Source organism: Anabrus simplex, chromosome 11, assembly GCF_040414725.1.
Source record: "Anabrus simplex isolate iqAnaSimp1 chromosome 11, ASM4041472v1, whole genome shotgun sequence".
Taxonomy (NCBI): domain Eukaryota; kingdom Metazoa; phylum Arthropoda; class Insecta; order Orthoptera; family Tettigoniidae; genus Anabrus; species Anabrus simplex.
The window spans coordinates 127017514-127038390 of NC_090275.1; positions in this window are offsets into that span (position 1 = coordinate 127017514).

The following is a 20877-nucleotide window of genomic DNA, read 5'->3' on the forward strand; positions in this document are numbered from 1 at the left end:
AAACACAGTACACAGCATACTAACTACGACTGTGTGATCCAATACCTCCTGGACCAAACACAGCCCACAGTATTCTAACTACGGCTGTGTGCTCCACGGCCACCTGGACCAAACACAGCCCATAGTATACTAACTACGACTGTGTGATCCACGACCTCGTGGACCAAACACAGCCCACAGTATTCTAACTACGACTGTGTGCTCTACGACCTCGTGGACCAAACACAGCCCACAGTATTCTAACTACGACTGTGTGCTCCACGGCCTCCTGGACCAAACACAGCCCACAGTATTCTAACTACGGCTGTGTGCTCCACGGCCTCGTGGACCAAACACAGCCCACAGTATTCTAACTACGGCTGTGTGCTCCACGGCCTCCTGGACCAAACACAGCACACAGCATACTAACTACGACTGTGTGATCCACGGCCTCCTGGACCAAACACAGCCCACAGTATTCTAACTACGACTGTGTGATCCACGGCCTCCTGGACCAAACACAGCCCACAGTATTCTAACTACGACTGTGTGCTCCACGGCCTCCTGGACCAAACACAGCCCACAGTATTCTAACTACGGCTGTGTGATCCACGGCCTCCTGGACCAAACACAGCACACAGCATACTAACTACGACTGTGTGATCCACGGCCTCCTGGACCAAACACAGCACACAGCATACTAACTACGACTGTGTGATCCACGGCCTCCTGGACCAAACACAGCACACAGCATACTAACTACGACTGTGTGATCCACGGCCTCCTGGACCAAACACAGCACACAGTATTCTAACTAGGACTGTGTGATCCACGGCCTCCTGGACCAAACACAGCACACAGCATACTAACTACGACTGTGTGATCCACAGCCTCCTGGACCAAACACAGCACACAGCATACTAACTACGACTGTGTGATCCAATACCTCCTGGACCAAACACAGCCCACAGTATTCTAACTGCGGCTGTGTGCTCCACGGCCACCTGGACCAAACACAGCCCATAGTATACTAACTACGACTGTGTGATCCACGACCTCGTGGACCAAACACAGCCCACAGTATTCTAACTACGACTGTGTGCTCTACGACCTCGTGGACCAAACCCAGCCCACAGTATTCTAACTACGACTGTGTGCTCCACGGCCTCCTGGACCAAACACAGCCCACAGTATTCTAACTACGGCTGTGTGCTCCACGGCCTCGTGGACCAAACACAGCCCACAGTATTCTAACTACGGCTGTGTGCTCCACGGCCTCCTGGACCAAACACAGCACACAGCATACTAACTACGACTGTGTGATCCACGGCCTCCTGGACCAAACACAGCCCACAGTATTCTAACTACGACTGTGTGATCCACGGCCTCCTGGACCAAACACAGCCCACAGTATTCTAACTACGACTGTGTGCTCCACGGCCTCCTGGACCAAACACAGCCCACAGTATTCTAACTACGGCTGTGTGATACACGGCCTCCTGGACCAAACACAGCACACAGCATACTAACTACGACTGTGTGATCCACGGCCTCCTGGACCAAACACAGCACACAGCATACTAACTACGACTGTGTGATCCACGGCCTCCTGGACCAAACACAGCCCACAGTATTCTAACTACGACTGTGTGATCCACGGCCTCCTGGACCAAACACAGCACACAGCATACTAACTACGACTGTGTGATCCACGGCTTCCTGGACCAAACACAGCACACACTATTCTAACTACGGCTGTGTGCTCCACGGCCTCCTGGACCAAACACAGCTCACAGTATTCTAACTACGGCTGTGTGCTCCACGACCTCGTGGACCAAACACACTGCCTTCAATTCTCACTGACGTTTTTGCATGTGTGGCTGCTCCTCCCACTTATAAGAGAACACCGTGGTGTATCCATCTCAGTTACGCTAGCTGAGTCTGGCATTGTTTCCATATATCAGCGTGAGGCTGCTAACTTTCAGTTTTCTATCTGATCTGCTTTTGTCAACTCTTAGGGTCTTCGTGCCTTCGTGGTCTTTCCCCGTGTTTTTCTGATACCTTTTGTATTAGGAGGATCGGAAATTTAATTCAACTCCGTTACTTGAAGATGGGTTCCCGTTCTTTCCAGGTTCTACATTAAGACCAAGCAATTATACCACATTATTGATATGGCAGAGAACTCTGAACTTAGCTTCTTGAGATAGGAATGGGCGTTATCTTGAGCCCACAGCTCAATACTATGGCTTGTTACGAGAACTACTCATTCCTCCTCTGAAGGGGACGGCGGCCCTGCCAAATGGTGAAGCTGTCTCCCAGGCCGTGGCCTTTACTAGGAACTCTGCCGGCATTCACCAATGTGCAGGAGAATGGTCAGGACAGTCGATGGTGGGTCCAACTCCTTTCCTTCTCCCGAATACAGATATCCGCGGCTCGGTTGGCCGATCCGAGTGCAGAGCTGTCGGACCACGGACACTTGCAGGCCGACATCTACTATACAACCGCCGACGTAAAACACTTGCTCGAGGTCGCACCGACAAGGATATGTCCTACGGCGACGATGGAAGGAAGCGGTTGTGCCTGGTGTGAAAATGGGAAAATCAGAAAACCATCTTCAGGGATTCCGACAGTGAGGTTCGAACCCACTATCTCGGATGCAAGTTCACAGCTGCGCGCCCCTAACCGCACGGCCAACTCGCCCGGTAAGATAAAATTAGTGTTACGGGGTTTTCATGATTTACAGATGTGTAAGAAGCGGCTGGGGTGAATTGGTGTACAAGGAATAAACTAAGGCAACACAACAAATCTTCATTTTTTTCTAATTTAAAATGGATAAATAGGAAATTTGAAAGAACAATAACAATTTGAGCTCATCAGCTCCAACAACAAAGACATAAAGTACAAATCAGTGACAAAACTGGAGAGAATTACAAATCCTGATTTACACAGGAAAGAGCTGAATTGCGCCATTTGCTCCTGTCCTTCACACAACAGAGGAGTCTTCATCGTCCAGCCTCACAGAGGCCGCACTCCCAACCTATCGGCCCGAGGTGGGCTTGTCCCTCTGTCCCTCAAGGGAACTTCATACCAGACTCATTTCTACACACCACAATCAATTTACAGGGCAAGTGAGCCCATAGTAAATGGCCTTTACGTAAAAAAAAAAAAGGTTGGTTGTAATCGGCCATCAACTAAATGCAGAGGAGGCGAAACTCTTGCACACCTTATAGAAAAACGTAAAACCCTAAGTGGGCGTACGGCCCAATGATACAGAGTCTAAATGAGGAATATTAAATACCGGAAGAGGGTTAAGAATTTTAAAGGTTTAGAAACTGTAGTCACCCCATAACAAGTGGAATGGCAATCAACAGAGGGTGTTCACTCTTAGTTCCCCTACACTACATTTGAATCCTTTAGATTCAAAACCCTCTAAAGGCCATTCTGCGTATTTAACATGAACTTTACTATATTACACATATTTTATTCTGTATATTGTATTAATTATAATTGCTTCTGAACTTCCCTATGCATATTTTGATAATGCACATTGTAGAATAGGGGCTGCCTGGCCGAGGCGGTAAAGGCGTGCTCGGTTAGTCCGGAAGGACGTGGGTTCGAATCCCCGTCAGGAAGTCGTATAATTTAAGAAACGCGATTTCCACTTCCCGAGGTGCATATGGCCCTGAGGTTCACTCAGCCTACAACAAAAACGACTATCACGTTAATTCCTGGGGGCAAAGGTGGCCGGCCGTAGAGCTAACCATTCTACCCCATCACGTGCCGAGGCCTTCATGGCCTGTACGGAGGTGACTTTGCTTTACATTGTACCGAGCTCGATAGCTGCAGCCAGTATCCAGTATTCGGGAGATAGTAGGTTCGAATCCCACTGTCGGCAGCCCTGAAGATGGTTTTCCGTGGTTTCCCATTTTCACACCAGGCAAATACTGGGGCTGTACCTTAATTAAGGCCACGGCCGCTTCCTTCCCACTCCTAGACCATTCCTGTCCCATCGTCGCCATAAGACCTATCTGTGTCGGTGCGATGTAAAGCAAATAGCAAAAAAAAAAATAAAAAATAAAAATAAAAAAAAAAAAAACTTTACATTGTACAATAGTTTAATTAATGGCATGTACAAGACTTCCTCCTTTATAGGGGATTTTAAAACTACAGGATTCATATTCCCCACAGATTGACCGAAAATTCTACATTTAAACCCCCAGATTTAGAATAAGTCGAAACCTTCCCCTCAGGGTATCTGCAGGAGCTATAACATGCCTATAAAAATTCTGCCATTACCTTTCTTTCTGGACCTTCCGAACGCCGACCGCAGCCCCCACATCCGTTAGAACACGTCGCACTCAAAAAACTGGAGAAAGAAGAAGACAATACAGTCGTAAAGTGACCAGCCTTTATGGTATCTTAAGGGGAAGATTAGAGAACTCTCTGTGATAGGCTTCATTATTATACACACCCCCGATTTTAATTGGTTGGAGAAAATATTTACAAAATTCTGATAGGTTGATTGATATTGGAGAAGGAACCAGCAGAAGTGTTGACAACTTTGGTACATGAACCAAAGAATGTTCAAAAAGTAAGGTTAGCCAACTGTGAAAATAAACATTTCTTAATAATTTAATTAGACTTCGACCCGGTAGGGGGAGCAATTACACTTATGATAGACATCTAACGCTTGAAAACCCAAGTATGTTCAAGTTGGATTACGTGGATGGCCTTATAGAAGGCCCGTAGTTTAACTGGCCGGAGAAGAGGCCGGAACCCCCTCTCCGTGCTTCTCTATCACGTTAATACTTTCTGACCAATGATTAGGCTTCTTTCTCCGTTTCTGGTCAACACCGGACGTACCGGTAAATAAAACTTGTTATCCGGAAGACAGTTACTTGGAATCTTACTGCGGGCAGCCCTTGAAGACGGTTTTCCGTGGTTTCCCATTTACAGACCAGGCAAATGCTGGGCCTCTTCTATCCCATCGTCCCCATAAAACCTTTCTTGTCAGTGCGATGTAAACCAAATTACTAAAAAAACACATTAATTTTATGTGGTGTTCTACGAAAGGCACAGGACACGCCCCTACTGTATGCCTTTCCTGCAGGGTATGAGGTGCGGGGACCGTCTCACTAGGACACACCCGCCAAAGAGGTAAGGTACCTACCATATACTAAACACGTGGGTCACTGTTTGTTCTTTCCAAAAATATTAGATTATAAGCGATTTAAAAAATCAGGAAAGCTGTCGTGTTTCATTTTAAACTTTGCGGACGTTACAGTAGATCCTCACATGTCGCTCATGTTATTCTATGTGGGATTTCTTGGAGATGCAGTTATGCCCAACGCGCACAATCAAGCCGATAATTCCTCTCAGGGTACAGATGGCAGATTGTAACTTGATACGAATATTTCTCTAATGACGGTCTAACGACTACCATATGACCTGTCCGATTTTACTCAAACGCAGATTTCACCATCCTACCAACCTCTTTCCTTTGATATAAATATGTCAGTGCAGGGGGCCTCCGAAACATTGTGCTACGAAATTACCGTCATGAAATATGTGTAGGAATTGTAACGTATTACTAACAACGGTGCAGGCTGTGATGTAAGGTATGGATGGATGACCAGACAATGTTACCTAGCTACCGTGCAGACTGTGATGTTAGGTATGGATGGATGGTCAGACAATGTTACCTAACAACCGTGCAGGCTGTGATGTAAGGTATGGATGGATGACCAGACAATGTTACCTAGCTACCGTGCAGACTGTGATGTTAGGTATGGATGGATGGTCAGACAATGTTACCTAGCTACCGTGCAGGCTGTGATGTAAGATATGGATGGATGACCAGACAATGTTACCTAGCTACCGTGCAGACTGTGATGTTAGGTATGGATGGATGACCAGACAATATTACCTAGCTACCGTGCAGGCTGTGATGTAAGGTATGGATGGTTGACCAGACAATATTACCTAGCTACCGTGCAGGCTGTGATGTAAGGTATGGATGGATGACCAGACAATGTTACCTAACAACCGTGCAGGCTGTGATGTTAGGTATGGATGATTGGTCAGACAGTGTTACCTAGCTACCGTGCAGACTGTGATGTTAGGTATGGATGGATGGTCAGACAATGTTACCTAGCTACCGTGCAGACTGTGATGTAAGGTATGGATGGATGGTCAGACAGTGTTACCTAGCTACCGTGCAGACTGTGATGTCAGGTATGGATGGATGACCAGACAATGTTACCTAGCTACTGTGCAGGCTGTGATGTTAGGTGTGGATGGATGGTCAGACAGTGTTATCTAGCTACCGTGCAGGCTGTGATGTTAGGTATGGATGGATGGTCAGACAGTGTTATCTAGCTACCGTGCAGGCTGTGATGTTAGGTATGGATGGATGGTCAGACAGTGTTACCTAGCTACTGTGCAGGCTGTGATGTTAGGTATGGATGGATGGTCAGACAGTGTTATCTAGCTACCGTGCAGGCTGTGATGTTAGGTATGGATGGATGGTCAGACAGTGTTACCTAGCTACTGTGCAGGCTGTGATGTTAGGTATGGATGGATGGTCAGACAGTGTTATCTAGCTACCGTGCAGGCTGTGATGTTAGGTATGGATGGATGACCAGACAATGTTTCCTAGCTACCGTGCAGACTGTGATGTAAGGTATGGATGGATGACCAGACAATGTTACCTAGCTACCGTGCAGGCTGTGATGTTAGGTATGGATGGATGGTCAGACAGTGTTACCTAGCTACCGTGCAGGCTGTGATGTTAGGTATGGATGGATGGTCAGACAGTGTTATCTAGCTACCGTGCAGGCTGTGATTTTAGGTATGGATGGATGGTCAGACAGTGTTACCTAGCTACTGTGCAGGCTGTGATGTTAGGTATGGATGGATGGTCAGACAGTGTTACCTAGCTACCGTGCAGGCTGTGATTTTAGGTATGGATGGATGGTCAGACAGTGTTACCTAGCTACTGTGCAGGCTGTGATGTTAGGTATGGATGGATGGTCAGACAGTGTTATCTAGCTACCGTGCAGGCTGTGATTTTAGGTATGGATGGATGGTCAGACAGTGTTATCTAGCTACCGTGCAGGCTGTGATGTATTGAACCCTTGAACTTGCCATTCCATCGTTGGTCGGCCACAGCTGCTACAGTAGAGCAATACTGAACTCTTAAATCATGGGTCGTTGCGGGAATAAATTCGGTCACGATCTTAACCAAACGATGGGGTTCAGAAGAGAGCCTAACTACTTGAAATGAAGAGCAAATATGTGCTTACTAATTTTATTAAAATCGAAATGACACGACAACATTATTATTTTAATATAAATCCTTGAAAAAAATATATAAGTCATTTTTATTGAATGTTTCAAACGCAGTCACATTGCATAGCGTTGATTTATTTCTCACAATGTCGAAGAGTTGCTTCGTGGAAAGTAATAAATTAGTGGACAGCGAAACTAAAAAACCGAAAAAGGAAAGACCTGAAAACCTATTACTCCAAACGAGAACTGAGAATTAATCCACACGATCCGTGGAAAATCTGACTTTCAACAAGTAGAACGCCTGATTTCCTCTCAATTAAGGTTATCCACCAGTCGAATACCCTTGCGGATAGGGAACACCCGTCGAATGGACCCTTAATCGAACCAAATTGACTATCAGTTGCTTTGGATAGGTTGGGGAATATTATGGAAAAGCATGGTGTTCACTACGAGTTAACAGCATCATTCACATTTGAAATAAAATTCCACCATGTATTTGTCATTCATGACACCATTAAGTGATAAAATAATCCAGATGCTAAATGTGCATCACCCAAACAACTGTTTGGAAGGAACCAACAACAACATGATCCGCGAGGATCTTACGTTACGTCGTTCTGAAGGAACAAAACTGCAAAATGCAGGAAACACTTATTCATCACGCATTTAGAAGAAATGCCAAACACTGTTAAAATGTGATAAATCACTTGAAAGTATTATTATTGAACCGATTTTCAGGTTAGAAATGATTATGTTACGCTTAATAAAATTACCAGTCCACATTGAAAAATACAACAAACTTAAGGAATTCTTTCCTTTCTCAAACAATGACTACGAGTACAGATCCATCTACTTATTGTTTGTCCCAACACACTACCTGCAAAGTTAGCACTTAATCGAACTCAACTACGTATATAAATGAAAGAACAACAAAGATTGAAAAAAATTTTTACTGGCTGACGAATCGAAACCACATTCGCAACTCAAGTCTCACACTAATACATGGAGTGTCAATATGCACACTATCAAAACGAAACGGACGTCAGAACGACAAAACAATTAAGTCTGTAAAATAAAGAAAATATCGAAGTTATTTTAACTCAACGCGCATGGAGAATTACAGCAAAATATTTAATCACCATCAGGTCTATTTCCAATGTTGGGCAACCCTCATTCGCCGATAACGGTCCCATATCTTAGGGAGCACCTTCCAGCTGTCTAGAGCTGCGCACAAGTTGGCCTCATTATTACCGATCTAACCCTCTTCAAATTTCGTATTTTACTGTAGATGCTACCTTCGCCGAGTTCACTTCGCAAAAACAAAAAAAATCTAATCTGAGACTTGAGTATGTACAGCTGACATCCCAGACCTATCGTCGGGCTCACTTAATATCTGTACACCCTAACACTAATTTCTATGTACACGATACCTTCCTAATTCTATCGTCGAGCGTGAACTAGGACGTCTCATCATCAGTATACTCCTAGGATAACATGTGACGTCCTAAATCTATTGTCGGGCGGAACTAGGTCGTATTATGCTTCCCCTGGCACATCAGGCGAACCAGCAATTTCAAACAAACTCTGACATTTCAATTGTAAACCTCGTCAGACTAATAACACACAACGGAACAACGTCTCTTACTATTAAACGAATGCAAGTCGGAAAATGCAGTAAGTCTCTATCTCGTTACAAAACGTGAACTCGAAAAATAAATATTACATGACGAACAATCCCCCAACTCAAACACGATCTCAACATGCGCAATGAAGTTTTAGGGAAGAAAATAATAATTCCCACCACACGTCTACCATTTCGTGGATGTTGTCCAAAAATAATAATCATCACTACCGCATTGGAAACCCTCAAATCGCCTACTGTCAATTTCAAATATTTATATCTATGACTATCCAGTGAAACGAAATTCAATAAATTTACACGGGCACACAACACCAACCGTGTATTCTAAATGCTGCTTTTTCCTTGAGGTCACATTATCTTAATATTCATACTGACTTTACGTAACTAGTCGCTCGACTTTTACTACCAAGATTCTTAATCTTTACTAGAATCGTTTTTCACTTGGGATTTTACTAGAAATCTACGGTGCCTCACACAGTAGTCGTCTCGATTTTCGGATTGTTAGCGGAATACACTACAGCCTACCACAATACAGCCTGTCTCACAAATCCTTCCTCGGCAAACATAGCTTGTCCCAAAACTCATTCTCCTCGCCTTATCCCAGCGGTATTACTTAAAATCCAGCCTCCCTTCCACCTTCAGTATTCCTATGACTCTCATCTCCACATATATAGTGTAAATTCTTCGCTCTCAATCCATTTTCTTTATATTTCCAAGACCCCTTTCACATTTCAATCCTCTGGTGAAAATCAATAACCATTACAAAATACACCTCTTTATTTTCCTGTTACTACAACTTTCGGACCTCGAGAATACAATAACACACCGCGATTTTTCCGTATCATCGACATACACCATGTCACAAAATTTTACTTCCCATGAATAAAACACAACTCTACCGAATTTCACTGGAATTTTCTAAATGCCTGCGATCCTTGTAAAACATACTTGTAAAATGCACTTTTAACATGGGAAATTTTTCCCGCGGTAGACATTATTACTACTACTATTATTATTATTATTATTATCATTATTATTATTATTATTATTATTATTATTATTATTATTATTATTAATTTCGACAAATGTTTCAGAATTCAAACGATATTTGAAATTAAGACATTCGCCACGACTACTTTACCATTATCGCTTTCCTAATTTTCCTCACTTTGGACAATATCTCATAGAATACACTGACTGACAGTGACAATGCAACACCAAGGAGGAGTGGTTCGAAAGGGATGAAAGTTGGGGAAAAAACAGAGACGGCACGGGCGAATAATTGATGTTTATTTCAAACCGATATGCAGGTTACACAATGCGCACGGCATCGACTCAGTAGGATGTAGGACCACCGCGAGCGGCGATGCACGCAGAAACACGTCGAGGTACAGAGTCAATAAGAGTGCGGATGGTGTCCTGAGGGATGGTTCTCCATTCTCTGTCAACCATTTGCCACATTTGGTCGTCCGTACGAGGCTGGGGCAGCGTTTGCAAACGGCGTCCAATGAGATCCCACACGTGTTCGATAGGTGAGAGATCCGGAGAGTGCGCTGGCCACGGAAGCATCTGTACACCTCGTAGAGCCTGTTGGGAGATGCGAGCAGTGTGTGGGCGGGCATTATCCTGCTGAAACAGAGCATTGGGCAACCCCTGAAGGTACGGGAGTGCCACCGGCCGCAGCACATGCTGCACGTAGCGGTGGGCATTTAACGTGCCTTGAATACGCACTAGAGGTGACGTGGAATCATACGCAATAGCGCCCCAAACCATGATGCCGCGTTGTCTAGCGGTAGGGCGCTCCACAGTTACTGCCGGATTTGACCTTTCTCCACGCCGACGCCACACTCGTCTGCGGTCACTATCACTGACAGAACAGAAGCGTGACTCATCGGAGAACACGACGTTCCGCCATTCCCTCATCCAAGTCGCTCTAGCCCGGCACCATGCCAGTCGTGCACGTCTATGCTGTGGAGTCAATGGTAGTCTTCTGAGCGGACGCCGGGAGTGCAGGCCTCCTTCAACCAATCGACGGGAAATTGTTCTGGTCGATATTGGAACAGCCAGGGTGTCTTGCACATGCTGAAGAATGGCGGTTGACGTGGCGTGCGGGGCTGCCAGCGCTTGGCGGCGGATGCGCCGATCCTCGCGTGCTGACGTCACTCGGGCTGCGCCTGGACCCCTCGCACGTGCCACATGTCCCTGCGCCAACCATCTTCGCCACAGGCGCTGCACCGTGGACACATCCCTATGGGTATCGGCTGCGATTTGACGAAGCGACCAACCTGCCCTTCTCAGCCCGATCACCATACCCCTCGTAAAGTCGTCTGTCTGCTGGAAATGCCTCCGTTGACGGCGGCCTGGCATTCTTAGCTATACACGTGTCCTGTGGCACACGACAACACGTTCTACAATGACTGTCGGCTGAGAAATCACGGTACGAAGTGGGCCATTCGCCAACGCCGTGTCCCATTTATCGTTCGCTACGTGCGCAGCACAGCGGCGCATTTCACATCATGAACATACCTCAGTGACGTCAGTCTACCCTGCAATTGGCATAAAGTTCTGACCACTCCTTCTTGCTCTCTCAGTCAGTGTATTAACATCAGATTTAAATGTCGAATTTTACAGTTTCTTGACATGAAATTTTAGAAAACTAAAATTTTCACACGCTGACCAAAATTATAACACTTCTCGCCTGATAATTACAAATATCAACCCGACACACGTCTTGAAAAAAATTGGTTGGGACAAACAAAAAAGTCTAACTACAACATAATACAAAATATAGACAGACCTGCATTGACGTCATCTCCAGTATTCTGGCTACATTATTGCCAGCTGACCTCGTGCTTAGCCGCACATTGGTACAAGAAACATCATCTCCTTAAACATATCTATCTTACAAATACTGTCATTTCACACGTTATTAAATGACAACACAAATGACGCACTTTCTTTCGTTATAATTTGTACAGCAAACCTCCTTCGTTCTGCAGTCAACTGCGACTGTCTCCCTTCTCCCCAGAGTCGGCTTTCAGTCACCCTAATACAACAGGTGTTCAACAGATAACGAAATCAGAACTACTCTGACTAGCTTCCCAACTCCCTTAACACTTTCCAAGACACACGAGGTGATACAATAAAATCTGCTATGTACTTTAACAGACGTCTATGCTTTCACAGTTTGTCGCCAAAGTTCAGAAACATTTCTATCACCTTCCCTTTTTAACAGAAGATGTGGACCTCAGCCACGAACATGTACTAAGTTATTTGTAGATCAATCTTATACAATTTTCTGCTGACGACGGGCGTAAGCTTCCGCTGCTTTAGAAACCAGACCGACACTGACAAATATGCAGAGGGGTTTTCCTTTATAGTCTTAGGAGTGACGCTACTCACACCACTAAGCTTGATTATGCAATCTGCTAATTTCGCGTCTAATAGACCGATTTTCATGAAACTTGTTCCAGAATTCCGGACAGACTTGCGATTTATTTAGATGTTAATCTCATAATTTTACCACACTCGCAACAGATGAAATAAATCATTTCTGCCTGGGCGTTTTGCGGGTTTTCTTCATCCATTGACCTTGGCACGTGGAGCTAGTCCACTGATCTGACGCTGATTTGTACTTATGCTTAACTGCATTTATATTTAACCTGAGGGTTCTGTCTTCACGTAGGGTTTAAGAATAATTTAGATTATTTATTTCTGTATTTACTGTGTTGCCAAAATCTCTCGTTACGCAGAAATCCGTGAATATAAAATATTGTAGGATACTCGAAGTCCACCGAGGTGTCACGGTATTTCACGAGCTTACCGCGGGCGAGTTCGTTCCCACGCGACAGCGAGGCTCTGGAAGTGCAACATGGCTGCTCTCAAAAATAAAAGTAGCTTCTTATTTGAAATAAATATTGATAAAAATAAAAAAATTCTCATCGTAAAATTATGGGTTCAGTATGACATGGATGGATGGTCAGACAGTGTTATCTAGCTACCGAGCAGGCTGTGATGTAAGGTATGGATGGATGGTCAGACAATGTTACCTAGCTAGCGTGCAGGCTGTGATGTAAGGTGTGGATGGATGGTCAGACAATGTTACCTAGCTACCGTGCAGGCTGTGATGTAAGGTATGGATGGATGGTCAGACAGTGTTATCTAGCTACCGAGCAGGCTTTGATGTATGGCATGGATAGATGGTCAGACAGTGTTACCTAGCTACCATGCAGGCTGTGATGTAAGGTATGGATGGATGGTCAGACAATGTTACCTAGCTAGCGTGCAGGCTGTGATGTAAGGTGTGGATGGATGGTCAGACAATGTTACCTAGCTACCGTGCAGGCTGTGATGTAAGGTATGGATGGATGGTCAGACAGTGTTATCTAGCTACCGAGCAGGCTGTGATGTATGGCATGGATGGATGGTCAGCCAGTGTTACCTAGCTACCATGCAGGCTGTGATGTAAGGTATGGATGGATGGTCAGACAGTGTTACCTAGCTACCGTGCAGGCTGTGATGTAAGGTATGGATGGATGGTCAGACAATGTTACCTAGGTAGCGTGCAGGCTGTGATGTAAGGTATGGATGGATGGTCAGACAATGTTACCTAGCTACCGTGCAGGCTGAGATGTAAGGTATGGATGGATGGTCAGACAATGTTACCTAGCTAGCGTGCAGGCTGTGATGTAAGGTCTGGATGGATGGTCAGACAATGTTACCTAGCTAGCGTGCAGGCTGTGATGTAAGGTCTGGATGGATGGTCAGATATTGTTATCTAGCTACCGTGCAGGTTGTGATGTAAGGTCTGGATGGATGGTCAGACAGTGTTATCTAGCTACCGAGCAGGCTTTGATGTATGGCATGGATAGATGGTCAGACAGTGTTACCTAGCTACCGTGCAGACTGTGATGTATGGTCTGGATGGATGGTCAGACAGTGTTATCTAGCTACCGAGCAGGCTGTGATGTATGGCATGGATAGATGGTCAGACAATGTTACCTAGCTAGCGTGCAGGCTGTGATGTAAGGTCTGGATGGATGGTCAGACAGTGTTACCTAGCTACCGTGCAGGCTGTGATGTAAGGTATGGATGGATGGTCAGACATTGTTATCTAGCTACCGTGCAGGTTGTGATGTAAGGTCTGCATGGATGGTCAGACAGTGTTATCTAGCTACCGAGCAGGCTGTGATGTATGGCATGGATAGATGGTCAGACAGTGTTACCTAGCTACCGTGCAGACTGTGATGTATGGTCTGGATGGATGGTCAGACAGTGTTATCTAGCTACCGAGCAGGCTGTGATGTAAGGTATGGATGGATGGATGGTCAGACAATGTTACCTAGCTACCGTGCAGTCTGTGATGTAAGGTATGGATGGATGGTCAGACAATGTTACCTAGCTAGCGTGCAGGCTGTGATGTAAGGTATGGATGGATGGTCAGACAATGTTACCTAGCTACCGTGCAGGCTGTGATGTAAGGTATGGATGGATGGTCAGACAATGTTACCTAGCTAGCGTGCAGGCTGTGATGTAAGGTATGGATGGATGGTCAGACAATGTTACCTAGCTACCGTGCAGGCTGTGATGTAAGGTATGGATGGATGGTCAGACAATGTTACCTAGCTAGCGTGCAGGCTGTGATGTAAGGTCTGGATGGATGGTCAGACAATGTTACCTAGCTAGCGTGCAGGCTGTGATGTAAGGTCTGGATGGATGGTCAGACAATGTTACCTAGCTAGCGTGCAGGCTGTGATGTAAGGTATGGATGGATGGTCAGACAGTGTTACCTAGCTACCATGCAGGCTGTGATGTATGGCATGGATGGATGGTCAGACAATGTTACCTGGCTACCGTGCAGGCTGTGATGTAAGGTATGGATGGATGGTCAGACAATGTTACCTAGCTAGCGTGCAGGCTGTCATGTAAGGTCTGGATGGATGGTCAGACAGTGTTATCTAGCTACCGAGCAGGCTGTGATGTATGGCATGGATGGATGGTCAGACAGTGTTACCTAGCTACCGTGCAGGCTGTGATGTAAGGTATGGATGGATGGTCAGACATTGTTATCTAGCTACCGTGCAGGTTGTGATGTAAGGTCTGGATGGATCGTCAGACAGTGTTATCTAGCTACCGAGCAGGCTGTGATGTATGGCATGGATAGATGGTCAGACAGTGTTACCTAGCTACCGTGCAGACTGTGATGTATGGTCTGGATGGATGGTCAGACAGTGTTATCTAGCTACCGAGCAGGCTGTGATGTATGGCATGGATAGATGGTCAGACAATGTTACCTAGCTAGCGTGCAGGCTGTGATGTAAGGTCTGGATGGATGGTCAGACAGTGTTATCTAGCTACCGAGCAGACTGTGATGTAAGGTATGGATGGATGGTCAGACAGTGTTACCTAGCTGCCGTGCAGGCTGTGATGTTAGGTATGGATGGATGACCAGACAATGTTACCTAGCTACCGTGCAGGCTGTGTCTCATGGCTGGAGGTCATCTGATATTACCAGCCACGGGCGAGAGACATATTTATAACCATTTTATTAACACACGGAGAAATTTGGCACCGTTTAAATTTACTCTCTCTTGCGGTTCAGCCTACATGGATTTTAAAACTAAAGTACTGTGCAATTATTAATATCACATAAGCTAAATTACTAATATCTGAACGCTACGAAATGCACAATATGGGTTTCAAAACACTAATCCGCCTAATTAATGCACTTCTCGTGTGTGACGGGTGATGGAGGTGGGGGTGCTTTGGGTCCGACCAACCTTTATGCTGATAACACAAATTTCTCCTCTTGGACGCAGAGAAAGGGTCTGACGACAAATGAGAATCAAGGTTATGTCGAGTTTCACTAAACGATGTGAACAATGAGTTCACCGAATCACTGGTAATAGTCTGGGAACTTCCCTGGGGAGTTGACACAGGAAGTCCGAGAATTCGTAGAGCTTATGACGGCCTAACAATTCACTGTGGTCTTATTATTAAAAAGAAAGACAAACAAACTGCAGAGTTTCTTCACCAGCTGTTAGGTAGTGGCAGGCAAAATGGCAGTAAAACCTTAATTCCACACAGAGCAGATTTCTACGAGCACCGTCATACGCCGCTCTCTTTACGTCCGACTTCAATAGAACCACACGCTGACATTGTTTATCAGAAGCATTACTTTAAAAAGACATTAGTTCAAAAACCGTGAAACCGGGCGAGCTGGCTGCGCGGTTAGTTGACCGCAGCTGTCAGTTTGCATCCGGTAGATAGTGGGTTCGAACCCCACTGTCTCTTTTGTAGTCAATCAATCAATCAATCAATCAATCAATCAATCAATCAATCAATCAATCAATCAATCAATCAATCAATCCATCATTCAATCAATCAATCAATCAATCAATCAATCCTTATCTGCATTTAAGACAGTCGCCCAAGTGGCATTTTCCCTATCTGTTGTTTTTCAAGGCTCTTCTTACATGATTTCAAAGAAATTGGAAATTCATTGGCCATCTCTCTTCGTAAGTTATTCCATTCCTTAACTGCCCTTCCTATAAATGAATATTTGCCCCAATTTGTCCTCTTGAATTCCAAGTTTACCTTCATATTGTGATCTTACCTACTTTTAAAGACCCCACACAAATTTATCGTCTACTAATGTCATTCCACCTCATTTCTCCGGTGACAGCTCGGAACATACCACTTAGTCGAGCAGCTCGTCTTCTTTCTCCCAGTTCTTCCCAGCCCAAACTTTGCAACATTTTTGTACCGCTAGTCTTTTGTCGGAAATCACCCAGAACAAATCGAGCTGCTATTCTTAGCATTTTTTCCAGTTCTTGAATCAAGTAATACTGGTGAGGGTCCCATACACTGGAACCACACTCTAGTTGGGGTCTTACCAGAGACTTATATGCCCTCTCCTTTACACCCTTACTACAACCCCTAAACACCCTCGTAACGATATGCTGAGAACTGTACCCTTTATTTATGTGACTACCCCAATGAAGACCTTTCCTTATATTAAACCCTAGATAGTTACAATGATACCCTAAAGGAACTTTCACCCCATCAACTCAGTAATTAAAGCTGAGAGCACTTTTCCTATTTGCTCAATTTTAACCCCGTTTTTCAACATACTCTCTGTAATGTGTGTCCTCCGCCGCCTGCAAGCTCTGCAACCCTCGCCGACGTGTGGACTGCAGCTAGCTGGTGTAATCGTGGGACGTCAGCCAGCGTGTAACAGTGTCCAGCGATCAGACTACACGGAGCTACCCTCTGAAAAAAGTGTACTGAACAGGTGGACTAATTCTGATCGGGAGCTCTCACCTCAGGACATTTTCGCCTCAATTTATCCTGCCTCCCGTATCACCGATATACGTCCTGCCTAGCATTCTGCTACCACGAACTTTACTCCAAGTTCCCTTTATAATTCTCCAAACTGCAGATAGTCATCAGCTATCACGAACGTTCATTCCTGCGGACATCCTCTCTTATCAAGATAGATATCATTGTACATATAAAAATCCAAGTGTATAGTGTATATATATTTCTCAGACCATCAGTCAACTAGTTTATGTTGTTATTTAACGTGTACAGCACTTCAAGCAGCAAGTCAAATTTCGTTCATTTTTGTACATACTGTGTGAATATTTACATACTAATAAACTTTTATGTTGTGCTTTGTATATCGTGATTATTGTATACAACACAACAATATGGCGACGAGGGAAAGTTAGAAACGCCATCAACAATATGGCGACGAGGAAGAGTTAGCAACGCCATCAACAATATGGCGACGAGGGAAAGTTAGAAACGCCGTCAACAATATGGCGACGAGGAAGAGTTAGCAACGCCATCAACAATATGGCGACGAGGAAGAGTTAGCAACGCCATCAACAATATGGCGACGAGGAAGAGTTAGCAACGCCATCAACAATATGGCGACGAGGAAGAGTTAGCAACGCCATCAACAATATGGCGACGAGGGAAAGTTAGAAACGCCATCAACAATATGGCGACGAGGGAAAGTTAGAAACGCCATCAACAATATGGCGACGAGGAATAGTTAGAAACGCCATCAACAATATGGCGACGAGGAAGAGTTAGCAACGCCATCAACAATATGGCGACGAGGAATAGTTAGCAACGCCATCAACAATATGGCGACGAGGGAAAGTTAGAAACGCCATCAACAATATGGCGACGAGGAATAGTTAGAAACGCCATCAACAATATGGCGACGAGGAAGAGTTAGCAACGCCATCAACAATATGGCGACGAGGAATAGTTAGCAACGCCACCAACAATATGGCGACGAGGGAAAGTTAGAAACGCCATCAACAATATGGCGACGAGGGAAAGTTAGAAACGCCATCATTAACATTATGACGAGAACAAGTAACGTGCTGTCCCTCAGCTCACTAGGACGATACAACACTTCCCCATTTGTGTAGTGGCATTATTCCAAGTCGAACTGCGAACACCTGCACCTGTTTTTCTCGTGCATTCCTTCTCCGCACAGGCTCTCCCCTGCGCTCGCTGTGCTTCAAACGTTGTGCTCACTGTGTCATACGCAAGCATGGCTAATACGGAACAATTAGCAGCCATCAGCAGGCTCTCTCTTCATCAGCACAGAACACTGCCGTTCCTGCCTTCTCTGCCGTTGATCCAGAGAAAGAAGAAGGGTCGGCTCGCCTTGAAGACCACTTCATCTGTCACGCCATTACGGACGAGAAGCGCCAACGAGCACTTTTTCTCAGTTCCCTAGGAAATGCAACCTGCGAATTACTTCAGAAATTAAGCCTAGAAGAACAGATATCCGAAGTTCCTTTCGCACATCTCCTAGCTCGCCTCAATGGGCATTATGATAAGGATCCCCACATTGCAGCAGCTTGCTAAAAAAAAATTTCAATGCATAATGAAACCACACCAGACTCACACAGAATGGATTGCGGAATTGCGTCGTCTCGCCAAGAGTTGCAAGTTTGTCTGTTCTAAGGATGGTTGTAGCACGCCCCACACTGATTCGCTCATTCGGGACATGGTCATTCTCGACACTTCACAAGACAAAGTTCGTTTCGACGCTGTCAAGAACAGTAACCCTTCTTTGGAAGAAGTACAGCGTATTGTCACAGTCTATGAAATGACTACCAAGACTGCAGCCGAAATAGCTACCAACCATGAAGTCGCTCAGGTACCTCATACGGCCAGCAAGCATTCTGCTCCTTCGAACCGCCAGGTCAGCTCGCTCACTTCGAAGCGTTCCCGACAGGTTCATTCACGCTCTTCTACTAAGACACGCATTCACAGGCAAGCTCCTCAGCTCCTGCCTTCCTGTAGAGGATGTTTTAAGCATCACGAACGCCGTGACTGCCGCTTCTTCAAGTCCACCTGTGATCGCTGTCATAAAAGAGGGCATATCAAGCTGTCTGACACAGTACGGCCCGCCCTGCCCGTATTCCTCCTGCGAAAATCATCCTCATTCTACCTACAAGAAATTCTAGTAAGATTCCGATCGCTTTCCCAGATCATTCAACTGATTTTCAATTAGATGCTGGATCGCCTAACTCCATCATCAATCAGCTTAGGATCGCCGTCTTTCTCTCATGCTGATGTCCAGCTTGTTACTTTTAATAAGAAGAAAATTGAAATTAAAGGCAAAATTACTGTCCCGCAAGTTATAAAGATATTCATAAAGTAGTTACCTTACTGGTTGTTAATAACTACACTGCATCCAACATTCTAGGCATGGATCTCTTCAATTTATTCGGATTTCAAGTACATGACAACATCAATGTCGTCTCCGCCTTGCAACTTACCTCTGATATCACTAATCTACTAGAGCAATTTCCCGAAGTTTTCAACTCCACCCTAGGCAACGCCAAAGGCTACACAGCTCATATCAGGAGCCAAGCCTCGTTTTTGTCAAGACACGTCCAATGCCACTTGCATCGCCAAAGCGACTGATAAGGATAGTACACTAGCTACAATTCGTACTTATGTCCGCAATGGTTGGCCTCTTCAACACAAGATTCCTACCAGCCTTGCACCTTATCATCGTCTTCAGCGTCGTCTCTCAGTTCGTGCCGGCGTAATCCTATTGGAAACAGGCACCCCACTTAGTCTGCGCAAGCAAGTTCTCAACTTGTTACATGAAGTTCATTGGGGAACTGTTTTTGGCCTGGTATTGACTCCTCCGCCACTGTGGACGCACCTGCTCTATGTGGCTACAATTCGCACACTTCATTACCGAAGTTTTACCTCAATGGATCTAAATTTACTGCCACTAAATTCCAGGACTTTTGCAGCCATATTGGCATTAGACATATGTTGGCACCTCCTTTTCATCCACAATCCAATGGTGACGCTGAAAGTTTTGTCCAGACTTCCAAGAAAAGCATGAAGAAAGCCGTATCTTCAGGTTTAACTAAGGATCAAGCATTGTTACAACTCCTAGGCAGATATACGACTATGCCTGGGTACCGACAACCTCACTCCAGCTCACAAGTTCCATGGATGCCCTCAAAGAACTTTGCTTTCTTTCTTGCAGCGTCTTCATTATTATCATATGTCAATTTTAATATTTCTTTAGTATTAGTCACCTCCTCTGTCTGGACATTATCCTTGTAACTAACAATCTTTGCATACTGCTGACTGAATACTTCTGTCTTTTGAAGATCCTAACATACACACTCCCCTCGCTCATTAATGATTCCTGGAATAACCTTCTTGGAACCTGTTTCTGCCTTAAAGTACCTACACATACCCTTTCATTATTCACTAAAATTTCTATGACTGCCAATTATGCTTGCCGTCATGCTATCGTTAGCTGCCTTCTTTGCTAGATTCAATTTCTAGTAATTTCCTTCAACTCCTTACTTCCATAGCCATTTCTAACTCTATTTCTTTCCAATCTACACCTCCTTATTAGTCTCTTTATTTTTCTATTATTATAAGCTTGGTCTATACCA